General features: G+C 37.2%; 2 pseudogenes; one reads left to right on the top strand and one right to left on the bottom strand.

Moving 5' to 3' along the window:
- Positions 1-1540: 1540 nt before the first annotated feature.
- LOC121480136 lies at positions 1541-21061 on the bottom strand (annotated as a pseudogene).
- A 4292-nt stretch (positions 21062-25353) lies between these two features.
- Positions 25354-26311, top strand: LOC121480191 (annotated as a pseudogene).
- Positions 26312-26931: the final 620 nt, after the last annotated feature.

The following is a 26931-nucleotide window of genomic DNA, read 5'->3' as shown; positions in this document are numbered from 1 at the left end:
TTCTGAACAATTTTTCTTACACTGTTTTCTTGTAAAAAGGACGTTCAAAACCCAGGCACTTAGCTACTTTCAAATATACAACACAGTATTAATAAGTATAGTCACTTCACTGTACATCCCGTGACTTACTCATTTTATAATTGGGAATTTGTATGTTTGGACCCATTTTACCCACCTTACCTATTCCCTCACATCCCCCTTCAGGCAACTACAAATCTGTCCTGTATATCGATAAGCTCATTTCTTTATTTTTTTTTAGACTCTACATATAAGTAGAGTCATACAGTATTTATCTTATTCTGACATTTCATTTAGCATATAGTCCTCAAGTCCTAAGTTGTCCAAATAGCAAGATATTATTTTTATGGCTGAATAATATTCTATTATATAAAAATATTAGCTTCTTTATCCATTCACTCATCAATGTACATTTGTTATTTCCATGTCTTGGCCATTGTAAATAATGCATAATAAACCTGGGGGTGCATATGTCTTTTTAAATTAAAAAAAGAAGCAAAACACAAAAAAGAAGCAAAACAAACAACATAACTTAATGGAATCCTCAAACTCAAATGATAAAACAATTGTATTTAAAATGCCCACAAAAGTGAACACCAAGTTTAACATTTTGGGTAGGGGAGTAGAAAATATAAAACATGACATGGCAGAGAGCACCTGGATGACTTAGTTCATTAAGCGTCCAGCTCTTGATTTCAGCTCAGATCATGATCTCAGGGTCACAAGATCGAGCCCCACACTGAGGTGGGGGGGAGTCCATGCTCAGCATGGAGCCTGCTTAAGATTCTCTCTCTCCCTTTCCCTCTGACCTTCCCTCCCCTGCTCACATGCATGTGCTCTCTCTCTCTCTCTCTCAAAAAAAAAAAAAAGTGACATGGCAGATATGAGACAAAACTGAATAAAAATTCATTAACTGAAAAATGTAACATGAAATTATGAATTGGTAATAGGAATTAGCTATGATTGAAAAAGAATTAGTGAACTAAAGGCAGTCTTGCCTTTAGTGAATTAGGCAGTGAATTAGTGAATTAGTGAATTAGGCAGTCTTGCCTAACCAGGAAGCCCAGCCAAAGAACCCAGGCAACCATGGAGCCCATTGTACAGCCATACTTGGGCAGAGAACCAAACTAGCAGTCCTGTCCAACTACTAAGTATAGCCCCTGGCCCTACATAACCAAAGAGCCTGAACGATGACCCTGGGTAATGCAGAACCTAGTCTATGGCCCTGACTTATTGCTAAACATAGCCTGTGGTCTCACCAAGGCAGGGAGCTCAACCAGTAACCTTGCCCAACTGCAGAACATAGCCACTGACAAGGAAACATGGAAAGCAACTCTATCTGACCACAGAGCACTGTCTCTCTCTCCACTCAACCATGAGTCACAGCTGGAGCCCCCTTTTGACCAGAGAGCCCAGCCAGCAACCTTGCCTTACAGTGGAGTCTTGCTAGTGGCTTACTGGATGGCAAAGTTCAACTTATAGCCCTGCCTAACTTCAGGGCATAGCCTATGGCCCTGCCTGATCACAGGGAGGCTTCATCCAACTGTGAAGCTCTGCCTGAAGCCCTGAGTGTCCAGTCAGTAGCACCATCTTGGTAGGGAAGCACAGCATGAAAACCCATCTGACCAGGAGCAATTGTTAAGCGTGGCCCGTAAACCTGTCCAGTTGTGGAGTCCAACCAGTGGTACCACTCTGCCAGGGAACACAGGCTGTGACCTTACCTGATCAGAAGTAATTGCAGAGTCCACCTAGTGGCCCCACTTGATTGCAGAGAATAGATAGCAGCCTTGACCAGTAGGGGAGCCCACCCACTGGCACTGCTTGAACACAGAGTCCAGTCAGTTGCACCTCCATCCCAACCTCAGATCACGGGCAGTCGCCTTACCCAAATAAAAACCCCAATAGCAAGCCCTACCTGCCCAAGGATAGTACCAGCTAACCTGTTCAGTAATCAAGCTGAGCTCACTGGCGAAGGTTTTCCCCTGCCAACGTGAACTTGTCAAGTCTGGAAGAAGAGACAACTTACTCAAACATGCAGATACCAAAGCACAGAATCAAGGATCACAAAGAATCAAATAAACATGACACCACCGAAGAAAAGTAATAAAACTCCAATAATAGACCCTAAAAAATGCAGATCTATGAAATGTCTAAGACTTTAGAACAATCCTCCTAAAGAAGTTCAGTGAACACAGAGACAACTAAACAAAATTAGGAGACAAAAATGCATGAACAAAATAAGAAGCTCAACAAAGAAACAGGAGCCACGAAACAAACAATAAAATCTTAGAGCCAAAGAATACAAATGCTGAACTACAGAATTCAAAAGATAGTTTCATCAGCAGAATCAACCAAATAGAAGAACAAACAAATAATGAACAAGAAAATAGGTCATTTAAAATTATCCAGAGAGGGTATCCCTGGGTGGCTTGGAGGCTTGGCACCTGCCTTTGGTCCAGGGCATGGTCTTGGGGTCCCTGGATCGAGTTCCACTTCGAGCTCCCTGTGTGGAGCCTGCTTCTCCCTCTGCCTGTGTCTCTGCCTCTCTCTCTCTCTCCCTCTCTCTCTCTGTGTCTTTCATGAATAAATAAATCAAATATTTTAAAAAAATTATCCAGAGACAAGAAAAAAAAAAGAGTGAAGAAAGCCTACAATACCCCTTTGGGATACCATTTTAAAAAGCACTATATGCATTATGTGACTTCCAGAAGGAGAAAAGGAAGAGAAAGGGACAAAATGTATATTTAAAGGAATAATAGCTGAAAACTTCCCAAACTTGGGGAGAGAGAGAGACGGACATCCAGATTCATGAGGCCCAAAGGATTCCAAAAGAAACTCCAAAAGGGCTATACCAAGGCACATTATGATTAAATTGTCAAAACTGAAAGACTATGCCAATAAAGATATATACACATCATACACAAAAAAGAAAGCTCTCGAATAAATGACCTAATTTTACATCTCAAGAAACTAGAGAAAGAAGAACAAAGTACAAAATTAGCAGAAAGAAGAAAATAATAAAATTAGAACAGAGATTATTGAAATAGAGGATAGGAAAACAATAAAAAAGACTAACAAAACTAAGAATTGGTTCTTTGAAAAGAGAAATCAAATTGAAAAACCTTTAGCTAGACTAGTCAAGAAAGAGACAAAACTCAAATAAAATTATAAATGAAAGGGGAGATGTTATAACTGATACCACAGAAATACAATGAATCATAAGAGGCTACTATGAACAACTATGTACACCAACAAAGTGTACAACCTAGAAGAAATAGACAAATTCCTAGAAATAGGAATTTGATAAAACCTATCAATGAATCAGAAAGAAACAGAAAATCTGAACAGGTCAATAGTGTACAAGAAGATTAAATAAGTAATCAAAGCCTTCCCAATTAAAAAAAAATCAGATGGTTTCACTGGTGAATTTAGCCAAACATTTAAGGAAGAATTAATGCCAATTCTTCTCAAATTCTTCCAAAATGTTGAGGTGCAGGGAACATTCCCAAACTAATTTTATGATTCAACACTAATACCCTGATTCCAAACCATATAAGAACACTATAAGAAAACTATAGACCAATATTGTTAGTGAATATTGATGCAAAAATTCTCAAAAAAATCCCAAACTATCAAATCACATTCAACAGCACGTTAAAAAGATCATATGCCATGATCAAGTGGGATTCATACCTGGAATAGAAGGATGGTTTAACATATGCAAATCAATAAATGTGATACATCACAGTAACAGAATGAATAATAAAAATCACATAATTATCTCAAATGATGTAGGGAAAGCAATTGACAAAATTCAATATCCATTCATGACAAATATCTTAACAAATTGGGTATAGAAGGAACAAATTTTAATAAAATAAAAGTCCTATATGATAAGCCCATTGCTAACATCACACTCAGTGATGAAAGGTTGAAAGTTTTCCCTCTAATATCAGGAATGAGACAAGGTGCCTACTTCCACCACTCCTATTCACTGTAGAACTAGAAGTCCTAGCCAGAGCAATTAGACAAAGCAAAGAAATAAATGGCACCAAAATTGAAAGAAAAAAAATCAAAAGCATCTTATTGCAGATGACATCATCATATATATGAGAATATAGAGAGAATTATATAATTTTCAATATGTATACAAACAGAAAGAGATAGAGATAATTCTAAAGACTCCACCAAAAAACTGTATCATTGCAGAACTCAAAATCAAAAATCAGTTCTGTCTATACACTAACAATAAACTACTGAAAAAGAAAGAAAAAAATCCCATTTACAATAGCATCTAAACAATAAAATACATAGAAATAAATGTAAGCAGGGAAGTGAAAGATCTGTACACTGAAAACTATAAAACTTTGATGAAAGAGATTGAGGAAGACACAAATAGAACAAAATAAATCTTTGTTAAAATATATACTGTTAAAACATCCATACGAACCAAAGCCATGTATAGATTCAATGCTATCTCCATTATGGTTTCAATGGCATATTTTCACATAAAGAAAAAACACAGTTCTAAAATTCACATGGAACCACATGAAGCTCAGAATAGCCGAAGCAATCCTGAGAAAGAGGAACAATACTGGAAGCAACACACTTCCTGATTTCAAACTATATTACAAAGCTATAGTAAATCAAAACAGTATGTTATCAGCACAAAAATGGACATATAGACCAGTGGAAGAGCCCAGAAAAAAAACCCATGTATATATATATATAGTCAACTAATATTTGACAAGAGAGCCAAGAATACACAATGGAGAAAAGATAATTTCAATAAATGGTGGGGGAAAAACTAGATATTCACATGCTAAAGAATGAGACTGAACCCCTATCTTACACTGCTCACAAAAATTAACTTTAATGGAATAAAAACTTATATGTAAGACATGAAATCACAAAACTCATAGGAGAAAACATAGAAGAAAGTTCCTTGACATTGGCCTTACCAATAATTTTTTGGACATGACACCAAAAGCACAAGCAACAAAAGAAAATAAGCAAGTGGGGCTGCATCAAACTAAAAGTTTCTGCAAAGCGAAAGAAATGATCAATAAAACGAAAAGGCAACCTAAGAAATGGGAGAAAAATATTCATAAACTATACATCCAAAAAGGGGTTAATATCCAAATATATAAAGGATTCAACTCAATAGCAAAAATATAAAAACAAATAACTTAAAAATGGGCAAAGGGCTTGAACAATTTTCCAAAGAAGATATTTAAATGCCCAACAGGCACTTGAAAATATGCTTAACATGACTAATCATTACAGAAATGCAAATCAAAACCATGCAATATCCTCTCACCCCTGTTAAAATGGCTCTTGTCAACAGATAAGACATAAGTGCTGGCAAGGATATGGAAAAAAAGTGCACTGCTGATGGGAATGTAAACTGGCATAGCCACTGTGGAAAACAGAATGGAAGTTCCTAAAAAAAAAGAAAAAAGAAAAAAAATAGAACTACCATATGATCCAGCAATCCCATTCTGGGTATATATCTGAAGGAAGCATTTTTGCTGTTTTGAAAAGATACCTGCACCCCATGCCCATCACAGCATTATTTACAATAGCCAAGATGTAAGAATCACCTAAGTGCTCATCAGCACATGAATAAATAAAGAAAATGTGGTGTGAGTGTGTATGTATGGGATATTACTCAGCCATAAAAAGGAAGGAAATCCTGCCATTTCCAATACTATGGATATACCTTGAGGGCATTATGCTACATTAAATAACTCAGACCAAGACAAATACTGTATGATCTCACTTCTTTATGGAATAAAACACTGAAACAACAGAACTGTGGCTGCCCAAAGTAGGCTTGGAGGAGTGGAGTAAGGAGAAATGGGTCAAGGTGGCCACAGGGTACAAACTTCCAGTTACAAGATGAATAAGTTCTGGGGATGTAATGAACAGCATGGTAACTATAGTTAACATTCCTACATTGTATAATTGAAATTTGCTGAAAGAGATCTTAGAGGTTCTGAACACACACAAGCACAGTCACAGACACACAAATGGTAACTATAGGAGGTGATGGATGTGTTAACTAACCTTACTGTGGTAATCATTTCACAATATATACATTTACAAAATCATCATGTGGTACACCTCAAACATCCAAAATGTCATATGTCAATTAAATCTTCATGAAACTGGAAAAAATATCACAGAGATATTTTACATTCTTTCTAAGTCTGTGAAATCCCGTGTGTATTTTTTTAAAAGGTTTACTTATTTATTTGTGAGAGAGATAGATCACACAAGAGAGCACAAGTGAGGGGAAGGGCTGAGGGAGAGAATCTCAAGCAGATTCCCCACAGAGTGGGAGCCTGAGGCAAGGCTCGATCCCACATAAGATCATCACCTGAGCCGAAATCAAGAATCAGTCGCTCAACTGATTGAAGCACCTAGGTGCCCCTTCTGTGTGTATTTTAAACAATAGCACATCTCAGTTTGTACCCACCACATTTTAATTGTTCAATAGCCACATATGGCATATGCCCAATGCGTTGCATAGCACAGGTCTCAACATTCCAAAGAGATGAGCAGATTTTGCATATCAAATAATGTAAATAATTGTAGCTAGAATGTGGACTGTGGTAGATTAAATATGACCACAAATACTTTGCAGTTCCTCCCATTAAATAGTGGAACATATTTTCCACTCCTTGAAGCTAAGCTCTCACCTTTTGACTTGCCTTGACTCATAAAATGTAATAGAAGTGGTGTTGTATGAGTTCCAGGGCCTAATTCTCAAGAAGGCTTTTAGCGTTTCCTTCACACTCTCGGAAAATAACCCTGCCTTTTGAGGCAACCTGGAAGCAACTACTGAAAGATGAGAGATTTCACTGATCATTGATCATGGGCAATGGCCAACACTAAGTCTCCAGACATGTGATCGAGGTGACCTTAGACACCCTCTCCTCCCCAATCAAGCCACCTGATGACTGGTGTTGCAGAGCTAACCCCAGGTGAGATCAGAACTGCCTCCCTTACCCAGCTATCTTTAGTCCACCCTGCCATTGAGATTCTCCAAACAGCCCTCTTCACTATTATTGGCATTTACATGGCAAAGACACATCTGTGATGATACTACTTCCCAATGTGCCACTAGACAGAGGCATTCAACCTCTCTACTCTCAGATTTACATTCCTAAGTTTAATAAGATATATCATAATAGTCCTTTTGTCAATTTTTTCTAAGACCTCCGGTTCTCCTTTCCTCACCAATTCTCTCCTCCTGCGTAGTTTAGCAATCTTAGCTTGTACGGTGGTAGGGTAGACAGCTGTGTCTGCACAATCACTTCTCCCAATATTTTACCATCTTACAGCTCCTCAGTGAGAGCCTCTTTTTGGACAGTGTCTATCTAGCTAGAATGAGGTGCATCACAGGTCCAAAGTATACAAATGAGAAGGAGAAGAATGGGAAATATATCATTTATTTGCACATCATCCTATCACATTTATCTGTCCAAATAAATAGCAAAATATGGTCAGTAAATTAGCTTATAATTCTTACATACACTGTGATACTTGGCACAGAGTTAAATGTATAATAGATACCAAATTGGTCATTGAAATTGTTGACTGAGACAGTAAGTCCATCCAGATAGAGCTTACCCCGTTTACATGTTTGGTGTTTCTCTCCTCCAGAGGAAGGTTTTACCTCTGATCCTTTTGAAGTCAATAGGCATCTTTCTCTAAACAGCTACATAGATGACTAGTGCCCACTAGATAATTTTCTGCTTGGAGATAAATGGAGAAGAGGATAAGGGAGAGGGAGAGAGTGAGTTCTTGTGCACTTCACATCTGTAAAAGCATATTCTTAGTTTCATTCTGACTGGAAATAGAGAATCGGGCCTAGCAGTTCTTAATCTATAAATTTTTGGCACTTTGGTTAATTCAGTGGCATGATAAACATAGTTCACAGTGTGCTTCAATTAAGTAGATTTATTTAAAGATGTATTTATTTTAGAGAGAGAGTGAGTTGGGGGAGGGGCAAAGGAAGAGGGAGAGAATCCTCAAGCAGACTCCCAGCTAAGCACAGAGCCCCACATGGGGCCCAATCCCAGAACCTTGAGATCATGACCTGAGCTGAAATCAAGAATTAGATGTTTAACTGACTGAGGTACCAAGGTGCCTCTCAATCAAATAGATTTTATAGCTTGCTGGTTTTCTAAAATGTCCTTATAAATGATTCTTTTATTGTTATTATTATAAGACAGTGTGATTATATTGATATTGATATGATATATGTGGGAATCAGTGTAAGATTCTGGAGTTTTGATCTAGCATGAAACATAAATCAGATATCATCCATTACGTGAATGAATAAAATAGGAATTCTCCACTCACTCTCCAAGTTATCAGTGTAATTAGCAAATGTCAAAAAGTCAAAGAGCAGCATTTTGTTTTCAAAATCCAAATCATAAACTATTTATCTCTTTCAGATGTTTAATTTAAACTTCAAGTAATAAAAATACATTTGGAAAGAGAATAAAATAAATATATAATATATTGTCTATACATGTGTATGTCAAAGTTTACAAAGTAAGGAAAACCCGTTATGCAACTCTTGAGAGACAAAAAGTAGAACAGCATTGGTAAATATGGGAGACATTTAGAAGTTTCAAAAAAATTTTTTGACTAAACCTTTGTGCTTTTGGAGTGCTAATTTCAAAGTCTGATTAACTATTTTACACTATTAGCTTCACCTAATAAGTTACTATTTCCCAAAAACCAACACTTGAAGTACATGAGCATCTAATAACCAGCTATTCAATGCAAATGACACTATTGCATTGTGTTGCTTCTTAGAAACTAACTCTCTAGTTAGTTTCTAAGAAAAAGTTTGTTCCTTTTTAAAAATATTTCTAATCCAAAAAGGACATGAAAAGAAAATGATCCTTAGTGTGAGTTTTGTCCTTCCTGCTCAGTTATTTTCTTTCTGAATCTAGATATTTCATTTCAGCAAACCAGGTAGTTTCATCATTATACTAGATTTTGATGTTAAATAAAACTGGATTTCATGGAACCAGTGACTATGAACAGGCACAATAAAGCTCTTGCAAATAATAAAATATAAATCATGAACACAGTTATCCTGTCTTTAAATAGTGAATCATTTACTAAATCTATATTTTTATTTCAAATATTCTGATTCAAAATTTATTATATTAGTAATTTTGTTGAAAAAATGTATTGAGCCAAGTCTTCCTTGGTGCCAAAGTCACTCTCCAATAGTAAACATAACGGTTCCAGAAAGCAGAGTTCCAGTAGCTTGAGAGAGTTAACGCTTCTCTTGAAGGATTAACTTAAATCCAAAGAAAATACAAGCCCATAAATGTAGAGATTTTCATTAAATGGAAATTAAGAGGAGCACTTTGGAGGACTGGTACTGAGGAAACTAGGCTAAGAAATATCTTTTCAGTTGGAAAGAATAATAACCATGTAAAAACTACTAAAGTCTATTTAAACACAAATATTTTACGATGTCTGTTTGGCCATAGTATTTGGAAAGTTTAAGAACACTGAAGATTGTTAAAACACACAATATGCAAACTTTTAAATACACATATGTATGTTTTCCCTCAGACACTAGAAGCAAACAGAATTTCCCCCCTAGGTCCAGGTATCTATGCCCATACAAAATACCTTCAAGCCAACTTTCCTTCTTGGCTCAGAATCTCATGTATGGTTTGCATGATGTTAACAAAATTATTTACTCAACCTGCGATCAGGATGCCAACCAACCTCATGTCCTCAGGGACCTTGTTTTATCTGTTACAGACTCTTTCTCCAGTATCAACATCTTTATTTACCCAGTCAGATTGGCACCCTTAATTGTTCCCTCTCTGCAGTGCGACAGAAGCTCTACAAGAGTGGCGGCTATGTTCCCAATGCCTAGGCAATTTCTCCAGGATCTACTTCCTACAGCTTGCTTCAGTGCTTTTCATGACTGCTTTATTTACTCTGTTTTTATCTTACTGCCTTAAACCAGGAGTCTCCTTTAGATTCATTAAAGTTGAAAAATCTGCCTGCATTTGATTTTCTCTCGTCTCAGAGGACTCTTTCCTCTGTTCTGCAGCCCAGAGGCCAGCCCTACCCATCCCTCACCCTACTGGCTGCTTCCTAGTTCTTGCACTCACCTCATGGCCTGGCCTTAGCTGGCCTCTATTTATCCACATATGGACTTAGCCCAAAATGAATCTCTTTTTACAGCTTTTAAACACATGCAGATCGGCCCTATCTAAAAAACCCTTTCATTACCTATCCCAAATCCTTCTAGAGCCCTAATTCTTCTCTCTCCTTCCCTTTTCTTGGTCAAGCTCCTTGTAAACATAACCTACCCTCAGCTTCTACTTCCTGACCTCACAATCATTGGGATACTGGCGTCTCTTCCCAGCAGCATATTGAATTCTCTCCTGCTGAGAATGTCATTGACCTAATTACTAGCTCCAATGGATACTCTTCTGAATTTCAGTTCCGCGTTTTGTGGCCTAAGACTCAACATACCATTCCTTTTTTTCTTGGAATTCTCTCCTACGATATGTATGGTACTTCTTTCTTCTGGCTTCCTGTGGGGGAACAATGGCATTAGGTACTAAGGAAACTGATCTCAAACATGCATAAAAGCATGCAATATGCATTTCCCTATGACTTATAACAGCTGACTTCTCAGTAGTAGCACATATTGGTACAAGGCTTCACAAAATTGCCTACCCATGCTGCCTCTTGGTCATTAATATCTATTCGTTCAATGAGGGTGTCAGGAATTCTCTCAATTTAGTTCTAATTTTTGAGGACCAAGAAGCTGGCCTGGGGTCTAAGTTAGACTAATAGCCCTTAGCAGACAAGTCATATCAGAGCCTAATGCTTCTCGACCTAGGAGGTCACCTATTTAGAACTGGGATTCTTCTGCACTTGAGGCATACATGGTTCCCTAAACTTTCCTGATGGAAAAAGAAACAAAAAAATAGAATGAGAGGTGAAAAGTGGGACAGAGTCAATTCTTTGCTTCCACTGAAATTCTCAGAGTGGTTGCTGAGACTAAGGGCTAAAAGCTGGCTAGAGGGTAAGGAGATGGTTCGAAAAACATAGTGGTGCCCCTATAACAATATAGTGGCAGGGTAAGTGTGGGCCTGCTTTACCCTGCTGCAGAAGTTTCTTACAGTTCAGCAAATAGTTATTGGGTGTCCATTATGTCCCAGGTTTTCTTTGGGGCAATGGCAACACAAGGATGAGGAAACACAGCTTTTATTCTCAAGGAGCTGCAATTTAGCAGACACTTCCATTAGGTGGGCATGAAAAATATGGTAAAACACCAGGAATCCTTCTCTCATCTAGAGTATTCTCTCCCTCTTCCTCTGCTATATTCCCCAACCAATGAAGATGGAATTTCAAATTTTACCCCCAGTCCCGTTATAGTCCTATTCATACCTACACTTCTGAGCTCCCATAATGACACCTTGGATGAAGAATTTATTACTATCTTCCATTTGTCAAAGGAATTTCATTACCAGTAAATTTATTCTAGGAGATATCAATATACCTCCTACATTACTCTCTAAGATATGCTGCTTCTGTTGGATGAAACATTGGCAAGATCTTTTGGCTCATCGCATGTTATCCACATTTCTGTTCTTTCCTAAGTATTCCTACTGCTTTGGGATTTCAGTCATTAAGAGGACAATCAAATTGAATCAAAACAATTATGCAATAATATGCATGCCAAGGTTTCCTGGCACCTCTTACCAGAAACTCTACAGTGTGAGAGTGCATTCCCCAAATATTTTATTTACATTCAACTTGTCCCAAGGTATTGCACTAAGAATAGGAATGAATATATAGCCTGTTTGTTCAAAGAAGTAAGCCACATAGCCAAATTTGTACTGGTTAATGTTGTCTCCCTCATGAATAGAGAATATGGAATTGAAAAATGACTAGCATGGAGGACAGAATGACTCAGAAATCTAAGAATAGCCAAATCATGTGAAAAGACGCAAAAGCTGCTTCAAAATGAACTGCATCTGCCTGACTCACAAACCCAGCAAATTACAATATTTAAATCTATGCAGAATAGCCCTCCACCCGCATTTTAACAGCATATTTAACTTTGCGTTGGTATGGCTTTGCCTTCTCACTGTGAGATAGTTTTTAGTTCAAAGGTGTATTCTGGCTCAAAAAAAAATATCAATCCAGTTTGTTCTGTTTCTTTGAGATTATAAATTAATAAATTAGGCTGCTTAGAATCATTTTAAGAATAAATTTGAAACTGCATTTTGAATAAACCGCATGCTCTTCAGAAGTCGAGGAGACACCAACCACCAAAGCCCTGAGAAAGGAAGATAAGATGAGAGCCTAAGACCCCATGGGAGGTCCCATGTTGCCTTAGGTAAGCTCCTTATCTAGGATTCGGGGACTAATCAGACCCCCTAAATACAGTGTTTCCTCTGCATTAGTATTATAAGTCACTTTCTTGGGATTTAATTAGGAACAGAACTGAGAGTAGTCTGAGAGGGCATGTTCTTTGCTGTTCTCATCACCATACTCATCCCTAATAAACTGTCAAGGAAGAAATTCAGGACGAAGGAATTCAATGGACTGAGTATCATCCTGCATTAGATACCTTGGTCAGGCATCATTACCAACACACTGTGCCCTCTGAAGGTCCCATGCTTTGATCAGTAAACAGACCTATATCCTGAATCCTTTCCATGAAAGCCTTTGCATCCCCTTGCTTTAATTAAAATCTGGGTCTCATCCTAGGCTCAGCCTTCCCTGCAGCCCTTTCAAGTGGTGGTTGCTCTCCCACTGCCATTTCCACACTGTCCCTTCACCAGGGAACCCCTGTTTCTTCTAGTTTCATGTCATCTGGAGAGAATACCCAATCCCCTTCATTCCTGCTGTGATGACCTGTGTTTTGTTTAATGCTCTGCCCTTGGGAGTGTTGACATTTCAAATAATTTTTGATCAAACACCTCCCATTTTCATTTTGCACTGGGTCTCACAAATGATGTAGCTTGTCCTATTCCTATACGTAGTCTTGCCCTTTCAAATTAACTCTACACTAACAACTGAAACCATTTTTTAAGATAATATTTATTTATTCATAAGAGACACAGAGAGAGAGGCAGAGACATAGGCAGAGGGAGAAGGCTCCCTGCAGGAGCCCAAAGCAGACTCGATCCCAGGACCTCAGGATCACGATCTAAGCCAAAGGCAGACGTTCGACCACTGAACCAACCAGGCACTCCCAAACTATTTATTTTATTTTTTTATTTTATTTTATTTTATTTTATTTTATTTTATTTTATTTTATTTTATTTTATTTTATTTTATTTTATTTTATTTTATATTTGAGAGACAGACAAAGACCACATAAGCACCTGCAAGGAGAGGAAGGAGGAGGGAGGGCAAGCAGACTCCCTGTTTAGCAGGGAGCCTGACTTAGAACTAGATCCTAGGACCCTCATATCACAACTGGAGCTGAGACCAAGAATTGGAGGCTAAACAGACTAAGCCATCCAGGTACCCCCAGGCTATTATTTTTATTAGGTGACTCAGGATGCTCCCTTGGTTGAAACACACTGATGGCTTTTCATTGCATTGAGAATCAAATTGTCCCTCATATCATGGTCTACAAAGCCCTGCCTGGTTGGGCTACAAGACTCCCTCCCCCAGTTCAATAACCCCGTTCACTGAAGTTGTAGGCACACTGGCATCTTTCAGATAGTTGTACATACTTGCTTCTCTTACTCAGACACTTTACGCATGTAGTTTCCCTCCTCTGCAGTACTCTTTCCCACACTACAACCTTCTCATACCTCAAGATTTAGCTTGCTGGGGGATCCCTGGGTGGCTCAGCGGTTTAGTGCCTGCCTTTGGCCCAGGGCGCGATCCTGGAGTCCCAGGATCGAGTCCCACATCAGGCTCCCGGCATGGAGTTTGCTTCTCCCTCCTCCTGTGTCTCTGCCCACCCCGCCCTGTCTATCATAAATAAATAAATAAATCTTAAAAAAAAAAAAAAGATTCAGTTTGCTGTGCTTATTGCCAGAACAACCCCCAAATCTCAGTGGCTTATTAAAAAAAGTTTTACTCCTCCATCATAACACAGTCTGATCAGCTGGTTTCCACAGCCAGACTTCCTAATGAGGATTCAGGGGCCCTTTTCAATAGGGTGGCTTCATCACTTTCCAAGTCCTTAGATTCCTTTGCTGGATTGGCTCTGCCCAGCAGGAGGATGAAGGAGGCATGTATGGAGCATCACAGCAGAGGTTTATCACCAGGTCTCAAAGAGGAGTTTGCCAATCTTGCCCATATACCAGTGACTCCATGAATTTATAAAAGAGCCTGGGAAATATTGTTTAAGTCTATGCCCAGAAAGGAAAGGAAATGGGTCTGAGTGCATGTTAGTATCTTGGCCACTGTCTTCTACTCAGAGAGTCTCTGATTCTTAATCACAAACAGCTCACCTCTATTTTACTCTACTCTTGTAATCAAATTTTCTTACCTCAATTTGTTGGTTTATTTATTTACTTTTTAATTTTTTAAAAGATTTTATTTATGTATTCATGAAAGACACACAGAGAGAGGCAGAGACATAGGCAGAGTGAGAAGCAGGCTTCCCACAGGGAACCCCATGCAGGACTTGATCCCTGGACCTGGGGATCGCACCCTGAGCCGAAGGCAGATGCTCAACCACTGAGCCACCCAGGCATCCCGGTTGATTTATTTTTTGCCTTTTATTTGTTTAGACTTTCTTATCTACTAGAATGCAAATGCCTTGTGGGCAGAGATCTTACCAATCTTTTTCACTGTCGTATCCTCAGGGCTTAGAGCAGTACCAAGGATATGGTAAATACTTAATTAAAAAAAAAAATTCTGTTGACTCATTTAATGAGTACAAGAAAAATATGTCTTGTTCCCTCTTGCTGGTAATATTGGTAACTATTTTTGTCTGTCATGCAGGAATGATAGAATGGCAAGGTTCCCTACTCCTGCAGAGATTACCGGTGCTTTTAAAGACAGGACATGTTTAGAAATGTTCTGGAATCAGATTCCCTCAGTTCAAACCCCAAGGTTACTGCTTATTAGCTATGTAATCTTGAGTGACCTACTCAATCTCTCTAAGCCCTGATTTCCTCTTCTGTTAAAAAAATATAATAGCAAAATTTATATATATATAATATCCACATCCCAGGATTATTGTAAGATAAATGAGATAATATATGTAAAGTACTTAGTAGCACGCTATGGTTAATGGCTCAGTAAAAGTAAGTATGATTATTATTATTTAGCACTACATACCAAATGGCTGGTCCAATACATTGCACAAGCAAGCACTCAATATATATTGGTTGAATAAATGAACAAATGAATAAAGTAAAACCTTCTCTCATAGCTATTGACTCCAGTAAAAACAAGAGTGATCTTTACTGGACCTTTAGTCCATGAAAGCCCTTAGTTGCTAATGTTCAGCTCTTGGAAGGTGCTTTTATGCATAACAATAGTGTACGAGCCCTAGGAAACACCCAATGTTTAAAAAACTATCTGGCAATGTGTGGAAACTTGAACAAGAGCAGCAGATCTCATTCTCTTCCCTCACAATTTTTTTAAGTTTAATTTTTTCCAGTTTTGAGATATAATTGACATACCTCACTGCATAAGTTTAAGCTACACACCATACTGGTTTGATTTACATATATTATGAAATGATTACTACAGTTATTTAGTTAGCATTTATCATCTCATGCAAATACAATAAAAAGAGAAAGCAAAAAAAATTTTTTTTTCCTTGTGATGAGAACTCAGAATTTACTCTTTGTAGCTTTCACATACATATGTCATAAACCTGTTAACCATAGTCATCATGCTATACATTTCAACCTGAGCACTTACTTCTCTTAACTGGAAGTTTATACCTTTTGACCACCTTCCTCCAATTCCCCTCCTCTTACCCCCTGCCTCTGGTAAACACAAATCTGATCTCTTTTTCTAGGAGTTGTTTTTTTGTTTTTTGTTTGCTTGCTTTTGGATCACACATGTAAATAAGATCATATGATATTTGTCTTTCTCTTTCTGACCTATTTCATTTTAGCATAATGCCCTCCATGTCCATTCATGTTGCCTCAAATGGCAGAATTTTTCATTTTTTATGGCTGAATTTTGTACACACACATGCACAGACACACACAGAAACACCACAACTTCTTTATCCATTCATCTGTGAATGGACACTTAGGTTGTTTCCATTTCTTGGCTACCGCAAATAACACTGCTATAAACATGGGAGTACAGATATCTTTTCAAGTTACTGTTTTCTTTTTCTTTTTTTTTTTTTTAATTTTTATTTATTTATTTATGATAGTCACAGAGAGAAAGAGAGAGAGAGAGAGAGAGAGGCAGAGACACAGGCAGAGGGAGAAGCAGGCTCCATGCACCGGGAGCCCGACGTGGGACTCGATTCCAGGTCTCTAGGATCGCGCCCTGGGCCAGAGGCAGGCGCCAAACCGCTGCGCCACCCAGGGATCCCTCAAGTTACTGTTTTCATTTCCTTTGGACATATGCCCATAAGTAGAATTACCAGATCATATGATAGCCTTATTTCTAATTTTTTGAGGATCCTCCATTCTGTTTTTCATAGTAGCTGCACCAGTTTACAATCGCATCAACGATGCAAAAATGTTTCCTTTTCTCCACATCCTTGCCAGCATTTACTTGTCTTTTTCATAGTGACCAACAGGCATAAGGTAATATCTTGTGGTTTTGATTTGCATTTCCTTAATAACCAGAGATGTTGAGCATCTTTCCTGGTACCTGTTTGCCTTTCTTATGTCTTCTTTGGAGAAATGTCTATGCAGGTCTTTTGCCCATTTTTAAACTGAATGATTTGATTTTTCTATTGGGTTGTAGAAGTTCTTTATATGTTTTGGATATTAACCCCTTATCAGATATACAGTTTGCAAATATTTTTGGCATCCCATTGTCTATGCACTTTGATGATGATTTTTTTGGGGGGAGGGGCAGCACAGAAACTTTTTATTTTGACAGAATTTCACTTGTTTATTTTTTATTTTGTTACTTATGCTATAGGTGTTATATCCAAAAAAATAATTGCCAAGACTTATGTCGAGGAGCTTTTCCTGTTTTCTAGGAGTTTCATGGTTTTAGGTCTTATATTTAAGTCTTTAATCCGTAATTTTAAATATATCTCTCTATTCACATCATCCGACTTTTTAATTTTTAAATCCAACTTCTTTCACATATATAAGTTTCTTCCTAGTGAAAGAATAATGATGAAGGAAACAAATGATCAATTAATATTAGAGCAAATTTAAATCTTAGCATTGCCATATAATTTTAAGATCATTTGAAAAAATTAATCAAAATAAGTACGTTCATAAAAAATTTCAAATGATATAGAGGAATACAGAGTAAGAAGAACATATTCCTCCACTGTTGAATATCAGTTCCATCTCCAGAAGCAAACATTGTTAACGATTTCTTGTTTGTTTCTAGAAATTATCTATGTATGAATAAGCGTAGGTTTGCTTGTTCTGTCATTAAAAAAAAAAACACAACAGTAAACACCTTTATTATCTGAGTGAAGATAGGAGGGAGGAGGATTTGTTTACCCTTCCTGGCTTTGATTTTCCTCAGCTAGAACTCCAGCTCCTTGCCTTCTAGCACATGGCCATCTGCCCTGCCATGCTGGCCTGGTCTTCTTGTGATGCACTGGGCTGGAACTTCTCCTCCAGAAGATACTGATTTGGACATTCTTTGCCCTTTCATCATATTTTTTCTTCATTTCTTCGATCATTTTTGTTTAAAATCTTTTCCCTCTTCAGGACTCAGCTTGGCCCAGGGGCAGTGCATAGTGGGACTCTTCCACTGTTGGGGTGGTATGCTGTCAATGAGCATGACATAGATATTCACAAGGCCTTGGTGAAGCAGTTCATTGATGGATGCTTTGTAGACAACAACAACGAGCCTTGTTTTGCACACACAACCCTTGGAACTCCAGAAGAAGTTCCCCACATGCAGCCTTTAGGCATAGTAGCTCTTGTTCCCTCCCCAAACTCAGACTGCGGGTGTGGGGTATTCGTATTCCAACCTCTGCTTCTTATGGTAAGACTTCCTTTTGTCCTCAGACTTGTTTGTGCCAGTTGTCCCAGGAGATGTTCACTCATAGCTGGCTGAAAACAAAGCTACCGCCATGTGTTTCCCATGCCTTTTATTGCCTGTATGATATTCCAACTGGAGAGAGAGTGTGTGTGTGTGAGAGAGAGAGAGCAAAGAAAGGGGGGGAGAGACAGAGAATTGCAAGCCAACTCCTTGCTGAGCACAGAGCCTGACAAAGGGCTCAATATCTCTATTCTGAGATCATGACCTGACCTGAAACCAAGAGTCAGCCACATAATCTACTGATCCACCCAGGCTTCCCTTAAACAGGCTTTTATTGGTAGATACTAAATTGCTTCTTTTTTTGTTAGCTGTTGTATACCGCCTTGTAAATGAAGTCTTGGTACACTATATCTTTTCAAAATTATGGGAATATTTCTGAAAGATAAATTCTTAGAAGGGAAGTTTCTGGGTCAAATAATATGTGCCTTTAAGTTTGAGTGATTTTTCTAAACTACCTCTAAAAAGGTGGGTCATTTTATGTATTTTTTTAAAGATTTTATTTATTTACTTATTAGAGAGAGAGCACAAGAAGAGGAGAGGGAGAAGCAGAGGGGAGCCAGACTTGGGGCTCACTCCCAGGACTCTGGGATCATGACCTAAGCCTAAGGCAGATGCTTAACCAAATGTGCCACCCAGGCACCTCTGGGTAATTTTATGTAATTTTTAAATGTACATCACACTATCTTCTTAATTAACATTTTAAAATCAGGAATGAAAAGAATCTTTTCATGTGTTTGCTGGAAGTTAGTGCTTTTTTTTTTAATGAAATAGCTACAGAGGCACTTTACCCATTTTATATATGATTTTTTTTTCAGTTCTGTGTGAAAGTAAGAAAAACTAGCTTTTGTTTGCCATACATGTTGAAAATAATTTTTCTAATTTTTTCATTTTTCTTTAACTTTGTTTATGGTGATTCTTGCAACACAAAAGTTTAAAATTTATAACTAGTCATGCATCATCCATCCTTTCCTTCCCTGATTATTTCACCATACACAGAGAAGACTTCTATGCTCATAAAAAAACTTCCTATGCTTTCTTTGGATGATTTCTGAATTTCATCTAAATCTCAGATCTATCTGAAATTTTTTTTGGTACAGAAATGAGGTAAGTCACTAAGTACCTTTTTAAACTGTAAGTTGTTAGAAATTATTTTCCCCTTTATTGAGTTTCCTCACTGATCTAAATGCTATCATCATCAACTACTAAATATCTACATGAATCTAGATCTATATCTTGTTTCTTGAAGCTAATCACAATTCTCCATTTCTTTACCAGTCTCTTATCCTTTAGATTATGATAGCTTAACTTCAAATTTAATATCTGATAAAACTTGTTCTAGCTCACTACTCTTTTTCTTTCCAGAATATTTCTTGTTATTCTCAACCGGCTATTTGTCAGTAAAAAAAAATTAAAAACTTTGTTCATTTACTCCAAAATGCACCTACTGGCAGTTTAATTACCCACAATAATAAGGAAAGTGGACTTCTTCACAACGTTGATTCTGTTTATCCTAGAGTAAGGTATATTTCTCCACTCTTTCAAGTCCTTATGTCCATCAGTAGAGTCCTACATATTAATAGTTAGATAGTTAAAAAACAAATTTAGCTATTTTTGTCTTTTTTCTGATTACTATATTAACTTTGAACCAACTACCTCGCCAAATTCTGTTTGCCAAAGCTTTTCAGTGGATTTTCTGGATGCTTTCCTGTTATTAATTAGATCTTTCACTGATTTATTCAATAAATAGTTATTAAGCACTAATATGTGCCAAGCATTAATCTAAATACTAGGCAAAAAGCAGTGATCAAAACTAACAAATTTCTTTCTCTTCTGGAACTTACATGTTAGTAAGAAGAACAGGATAATACTTAAATATATATTATGTTAGGTGATTATAAATATTAAAGAAAAAACAAATTAGGTAAGAGAATAGAGAATTACAGAGGTAGAAATTAGTTACTATTTTAAGTTGGGGAGTCAGTAAACTCTGGCCTGAATGAAAAAGAAGGGAATGAGTTACTTCAACAATACTCAGAGTCAGGACAGAAAAAGGAAAAGCAAGCAGAAAGGAATTGAATGAGAAATATGCTCAAAAGACCAATTGGCTAAAGGTCATGAGTAGGAGAGAGTGTAGCCAAAAGGATCATGTAGCATCTTATGGGTTTTGCATTTTAATCTGTGAGACAGGAAAAGCCAAAGTTGAGATCTGTGAGTGAAAATGGCATGATTTAACCATTATTTTAAGTAGTATCTGGGTGGCTCAGTGGTTAAGTGTCTGCCTTTGGCTCAGGTCATGATGCTGGGGTCCTGGGATTGAGTCCTGCACCAGGCTTCCTGTATGGAGCTTGCTTCTCCCTCTGCCTATGTCTCTGCCTCTCTCTGATAAAATAAAATCTTAAAAAAAAATTCTTCTGGCTGTGAAGAAAGGATCAAGAAGCAGAGCATTCAAGGTCGGCTGCCTAGGGAAGTGGTAGAGGTGAGATGGTGAAAGCTGAAAAGAAGCACCAAGAAAGTGGGGAGAAGTGATCAGAAGATCTAGGATATAATTTTTTTTTAAAGATTTTATTTATTTATTCATGAGAGACACAGTGAGAGAAGAGGCAGAGACACAGGCAGAGGGAGAAGCAGGCTCCATGCAGGGAGCCCGATGTGGGACTCGATCCCGGGTCTCCAGGACCAGGCCCTGGGCCGAAGGCAGGCGCTAAACCGCTGAGCCACCCAGGGATCCCTCTAGGATGTATTTACACGGTTGAACAGGTAAACTGATGCATTGCAAAACAGTGAGTAAGAGAAACAGAGAAGTACGAGAATATAGTATCTTCAGCAAAGTATTTGCCATTCTTGTTATTTATTATTATAGCCTCTTCATTTCTAATTTTTTGGGGGGGTGTTGCTTTTTTTTAATAAAGATTTTATTTATTTATTCATGAGAGACACACAGAAAAAGGCAGAGACATAGGAAGAGGGAGAAGCAGGCTTCACGCAGGGAGCCCGATGTGGAACTCGATCCGGGGACTCTGGGATCACGCCCTGAGCCAAAGACAGACGCTCAACTGCTGAGCCCCTCAGGCATTCCTAATTTTATGTTGTTGTTCTTTCTCCAGTTTTCTTTGAGAGTTAGGCTAATAGGTTTTTACTTTATTGTCATAGTTTCTCAAAAAAAAACAAAAACAGTTATAAAATGTATTTATTATTTCTAATGTTTTTCTTTTATTTCATTAATTTATGTGACCTTTCTTATTTCTTCCTTCTTTTAAATTAAGTTTTGCTATTTTTAAAAAATATTCACCTGAATAGCTAATATTTTTCATTTAATTTATCCTTTCAGAGCAAATCAAAGATTTAGGGCTATCATATTTTTTTATCTAGCCACAGCTTTTCATATACCATATGTTTTTGGATCTGAAGTCTTTTTATTTTTATTTTCCAGCTATGAAATTTTGGCCTAGATTTCTTCATAGAGTTAAAAAAAAAAAGGAATTTAGAACTTTGAATTTAATCAAAGTAATTTTACTTTGATTTTCGTTATAAATTTCTACTTATTACAAGATAGTCCAAGAATATTGCTTATAATGTTACTACTGTTTAAGATTTATTGAGATTCTCCTTGCACTCATGTAGACAATTTTGGGAAACAACCCACGGAGACTTGAAAAGAAACATTTTCTGTAACTATTAAATAGAATTCAATGTAAATCTGTTAGTTCTATTTAATTCTGTTATTTAGATTCCTCATATCCTCTCTCTTTTTTTTTTTTTCATTTTGCCTCTCACGTGAAGTGAGTTATAAATCTCCTACTATTATTGCTCCCACATCTTGCTTCTTGGAAGTGCTGAATTGCTGTTTGTGGTTTTAATGCTGTTTTACCTGAAATATGAAGATTCCTAATGGGGTGTTATGGAGCATCTTGAAAGAGATAAAGCCTCTTTTGAAGACATTAGAAAAACTGAACAAAAGAATAAGTCTGGCAAGCAGGGTATGAAAGTACAAGGTGCTCAGAGGAGGGAAATAGCTCCAGAGGCAAGTGGACATGTGTTTGTTTTCTTTGGTGCATTGGCCAGTTCTTTTTTTTTTTTTTTTTTTTTTATTTGCCAGTTCTGAGCATGAAGCAGGAGGCTGGGGGTCCAAGAAAAAGGCCAAGCAGATGTCCTTGCTTAAGAGTAGAAAACCCAGCAGAACTTCTGACCATCCCATTGATGCTGGAGAGGCATAAATTAGAGACATGAAGAGCTAGGATTCCAGAAAGAAGGAAGAGAAAACAACACCCATGAGGGAGAATCTCATGACATTGACTTCTGCAGCTATGTGGGCAAAAAGAGCCTAAGAAGCCAAGAAGGATGTCTTTGAAGAGCAAAGAGAGGATTTGGCTGTCTAACAGTTGTACTAGAAGACAGGCATTCAAGTTTTGGTCACACAAGAAGAGAGAGGCATAGGTGAGCATCCTGGGCTCTCAACAGAAATTCCTTGGGAACTATACCTGGAACAGAAGTGAGAGAAATCTAGAAAGAAGTCTTAGAAAAGGTGCAATCCAGTCTGGAATTTAATTTCTGATTCGATTAAAGGGACCAACCTCCACTCCTTCTGGTCTTTGAGAAAGGCAATATGAAGAAGTCTCTTCAGTTTTCCATATGCAATGTCAGACATTAAATTAAAAAAAAAAAAAACAGGTATACTGAAAAACAGGATTACATAACCTAACACCAAGAGAAAAAATAGTCAGTAAAAAGAGATCCATAGGTTACCCAGATAGTGGAATTATTGAATAAGGACATTAAAATATCATGACTAATACATTCAAGAAAATAGAGAGAAAGATAAAGAGTTAAAATATGAAAAATTTCACCAGAGTTAAATCTTGAAAAGAAAGTCAAATGAAATTTCTAGATGCAAACAGAACAATTAAAATTATAAACTTGATAAAGGGACATATGGCAGATTAGACAGAGAACAGTAGCAATTTGGTGAACTGAAATACAGAACAATAAAAAATTTCGTACTGAGGCACAGAAGGGTAAAAAGATTAAAAATCCAGAAATGTATATAAGAAAAATAATTTACATGCCAGACATGTTACTGGAGTTCTGGAAGATAAGAGAAAGGGAATCAAGAAAAAGCAGTATTTGCAGAGAAAATGGTTGATGAAGCCACAGATTCATGAAGCCTTTTGCACACTCCTAGTATGAATATGAGGAACATGAAGCCTAGACACATCATTGTCAAATGGCTGGAAGTAAAAAAATCAAGGGAACTTTTGGTACTTCCAAAAGAAATGATTAGGGGATTGGAGAGCACTGGGGGAGACACATTTTTAAAAAGAGAAACAATAAAACAAACAAGTAAATTTTTAACAGACATAAAGAAAGCCAGAAAGCAACAATATGACACCTTTAAAGTATCCAGAGTAAATATCTGCCCACCTAGAATGTTATAGACAGTGGAGGAAAATATCAATCCAAAATGAAAGCAAAATAAAGACTTTTTCAGAAAAATAAAACTCCAAAAAAAAAAAAAGTATTGCCAGAGACCTGCCCTCCAAGAAAATACTAAAGGGATTTCTTCGGCAAAAGAAAAATGACTCCAGAGGAGTTAAAATGACCTCAGAGTGAGAAATAAAGAACAACGGAAAGAGTAAGTAATATAGTAAATATAAATTAATGCTGACTGAGCAAAATAATCATTTCTGTTAGGTTCAAACATGTATGTAGAATTGAAATTATGACAATAATATATAAAAATAGAAAAGGGGGCAGCCTGAGTGGCTCAGCGGTTTAGCACCACCTTCGGCCCAGGGCCTTATCCTGGGGTTCTGGGATCTAGTCCCATGTTGGGCTCCCTGCATGGAGCCTGCTTCTCCCTCTGCCTGCCTGTGTCTCTGCCTCTCTCTCTCTCTCTGTCTCTCATGAATAAATAAATAAATAACATCTTTAAAAAAAATAGAAAAAGTAAAATGAAATTTTAAATGTTTAAATTCTTAGCATGACTAGGGAATGGTAAAAGTTATATTTTTAACTAGATTATATTAACATATGCATATTGTAATCTCAACATAAACAGTAAAACCATAGTAATGCAATGTAAAACTAACAAGAGGTAGAGAAGGAAAAATAAAAAAAAAATTTATCAATCAAAAAGAAGAAAATAAAAGGAAGGAAAAAAGAACTTAGATGGAATGAATTTAAAAAAAATAGATGGTAAATGTAAACTCAAATATATCAGTGATTAAATAAAAATAAATGAAATATTCCCATTATATGAAAAATGAAAAAGCAAAACCAAATACAAGTGCATGTCCTTATAAGATATAGGACACTGAAAGGCTAAAACAAAAGGCCAGTAAAAGATATGCTATACAAATATCAACTAAGAAAAGATGGTGTAGTCATGTTAATATAAATTTTAAGACAAAAACATGATTAAATAATGGGTACTATTCTTAATACTAAAGATATCACTCCAGTGATTAAATAAATAAATAAATAAATAAATAAATAAATAAATAAATCTAATAAGAAAGGGTGAAAAGATATGGACAAAAGAGACAGAATGAAAAGGAGAAACAAAATCATGATCTGTTTGGTAGGGTTTCCTTTGCTGTGATAGAATAAGCAAAGAAAATCAGTATGGAACACAGAAGACCTGAAGCTAATCTTTAGTCACAGAGCCACTTTATGATACATTCCATAGAGATTGTGCTAACTATTCTATTGCATTTCAAAGGGTTGTGTATTTGGTAACTTTTAAGGGCAGTATTTGGTGGGGGGTGGGGGGTTGGGGGTGGTTGTGGCACAGAGGGAGAGAGAGAGCGAATCTTAAGCAGGCTCCACACCTAGCATAAGCCCCATGTAGGACTCCATTTCACCACCCCAAGATCATGCCCTGAGTCAAAATCAGGAGTCCGTGGCTTAACTGCCTGAGCCACCCAGGTGGTGCAAAGGGCAGTATTTTTTATCTATCAGTTAGGTTATATAGAAAACACTGCACTCCTTTTTTAGAGCTATCTGCTGCCAGTGCTGCCTCCTGCTGTTCCTGCCCCACCCTGATTCACTGCCTGCCCAGCTCCCCCTGCCTGCCACACGCCCCCTCCAAACTGGCTTGCCATGCTAGCCACTGATATTTGGAGTTCTTACAACATGGCAGATATGGACAATCTGCCTAGGGTAGTTAAAAGACGAGTGAATGCTCTCAAAAATCTTCAAGTTAAATGTGCACAGATAGAAGCCAAATTCTATGAGGAAGTTCATGATCTTGAAAGAAAATATGCTGTTCTCTATCTGATAAGTGATTTGAGATCACTAATGCAATTTATGAACCTATGGAAGAAGAATGTGAATGGAAACCAGATGAGGAGGACAAAATTTCAGAGGAGCTAAAAGAAAAAAGCCAAGCTTGAAGATGAGAAAAGGGATGAAGAAAAAGAAGACCCGCAAGGGAATTCCTGAATTTTGGTTGACTGTTTTTAAGAACGTTGACTTGCTCAGTGATATGGTACAGGAACATGAGGAACCTATTCTGAAGAACTTGAAAGATATTAAAGTGAAGTTCTCAGATGCTGCCCAGCCTATAAGTTTTGTCTTAGAATTTCACTTTGAATCCAATGAATATTTCACAAATGAAGTGTTGACAAAGACATATAGGATGAGGTCAGAACCAGATGATTTTGGTCCCTTTTCTTTTAATGGACCAGAAATTATGGGTTGTATAGGGTGCCAGATAGATTGGAAAAAAAGGAAAGAATGCCACTTTGAAAACCATTAAGAAACAGAAACATGAGGAACATGGGACAGTTTGTACTGTGACCAAAACAGTTTCCAATGATGCTTTCTTTAATTTTTTTGCCCCTCCTGACTTTCCTGAGATTGGAGATTTGGATGCTGCTGCTGAAGCTATCCTGGTTGCAGACTTTGAAATTGGTCACTTTTTACATGATCAGTATTTTACTTTACTGGAAAAGCCACTGGAGATGATGATGATGATTATGATGAAGAGGGTAAAGAAGCAGATGAGGAAGGAGAAGAAGGAGATGAGGAAAATGATCCAGATTATGATTTAAAGAAGGATCAAAACCCAGGAGTGTGCAAGCAGCAGTGAAGCAGGATGTATGTGGCCTTGAGTATAACCTGCACTGTAATAGCTGACGCACAACTCTTATTTACTTACAGCCTTATGTTTTTGTATTTTCTTGGTAGACTCAGTATTTTTTTAGAGGAAAGGAATTGATAATTTTAGACCAATTTGTTCTACTTAGCATTTTCACTCTAGTTTTTCTCCAGATCTATTGATTGCACAAGTTCTTTCATGTATGTTCATTCATCACTACATGGTTTAGTTCTGTAGTAATCTGTATCATGTAACAAAGATTTTAGATTACAGTTATGAAAGTGAACAGACTTGTTAAACAGTTTTTTTGTGTTGCTAATTTTTTTCCTGAAGAACCAAAGTATTTTTTTAAGCTGGTAGTTCAATTGGATTTATGTTTGCTTACACTAGCTGTACCTTTCATTATTTTGTTATAGAAATGCAGTGACATAGACTAATACAATTCATCACTTAAAAAACAAAAGCAGAACTTTTTGAGATAAATATATGGTTAAGAATTTCCAGAAAGACCACAAGTGATAATTTAGATTATTAATGGATTTTTGTATTTTAGCTGATGTAGTTAAAAACCCAGTAAGGAAACAATAGTAAAGAAACCTAACTCATAGTGT

Source organism: Vulpes lagopus, chromosome 21 (assembly GCF_018345385.1).
Source record: "Vulpes lagopus strain Blue_001 chromosome 21, ASM1834538v1, whole genome shotgun sequence".
NCBI lineage: Eukaryota > Metazoa > Chordata > Mammalia > Carnivora > Canidae > Vulpes > Vulpes lagopus.
This window is presented reverse-complemented; position numbering and strand designations above follow the sequence as displayed.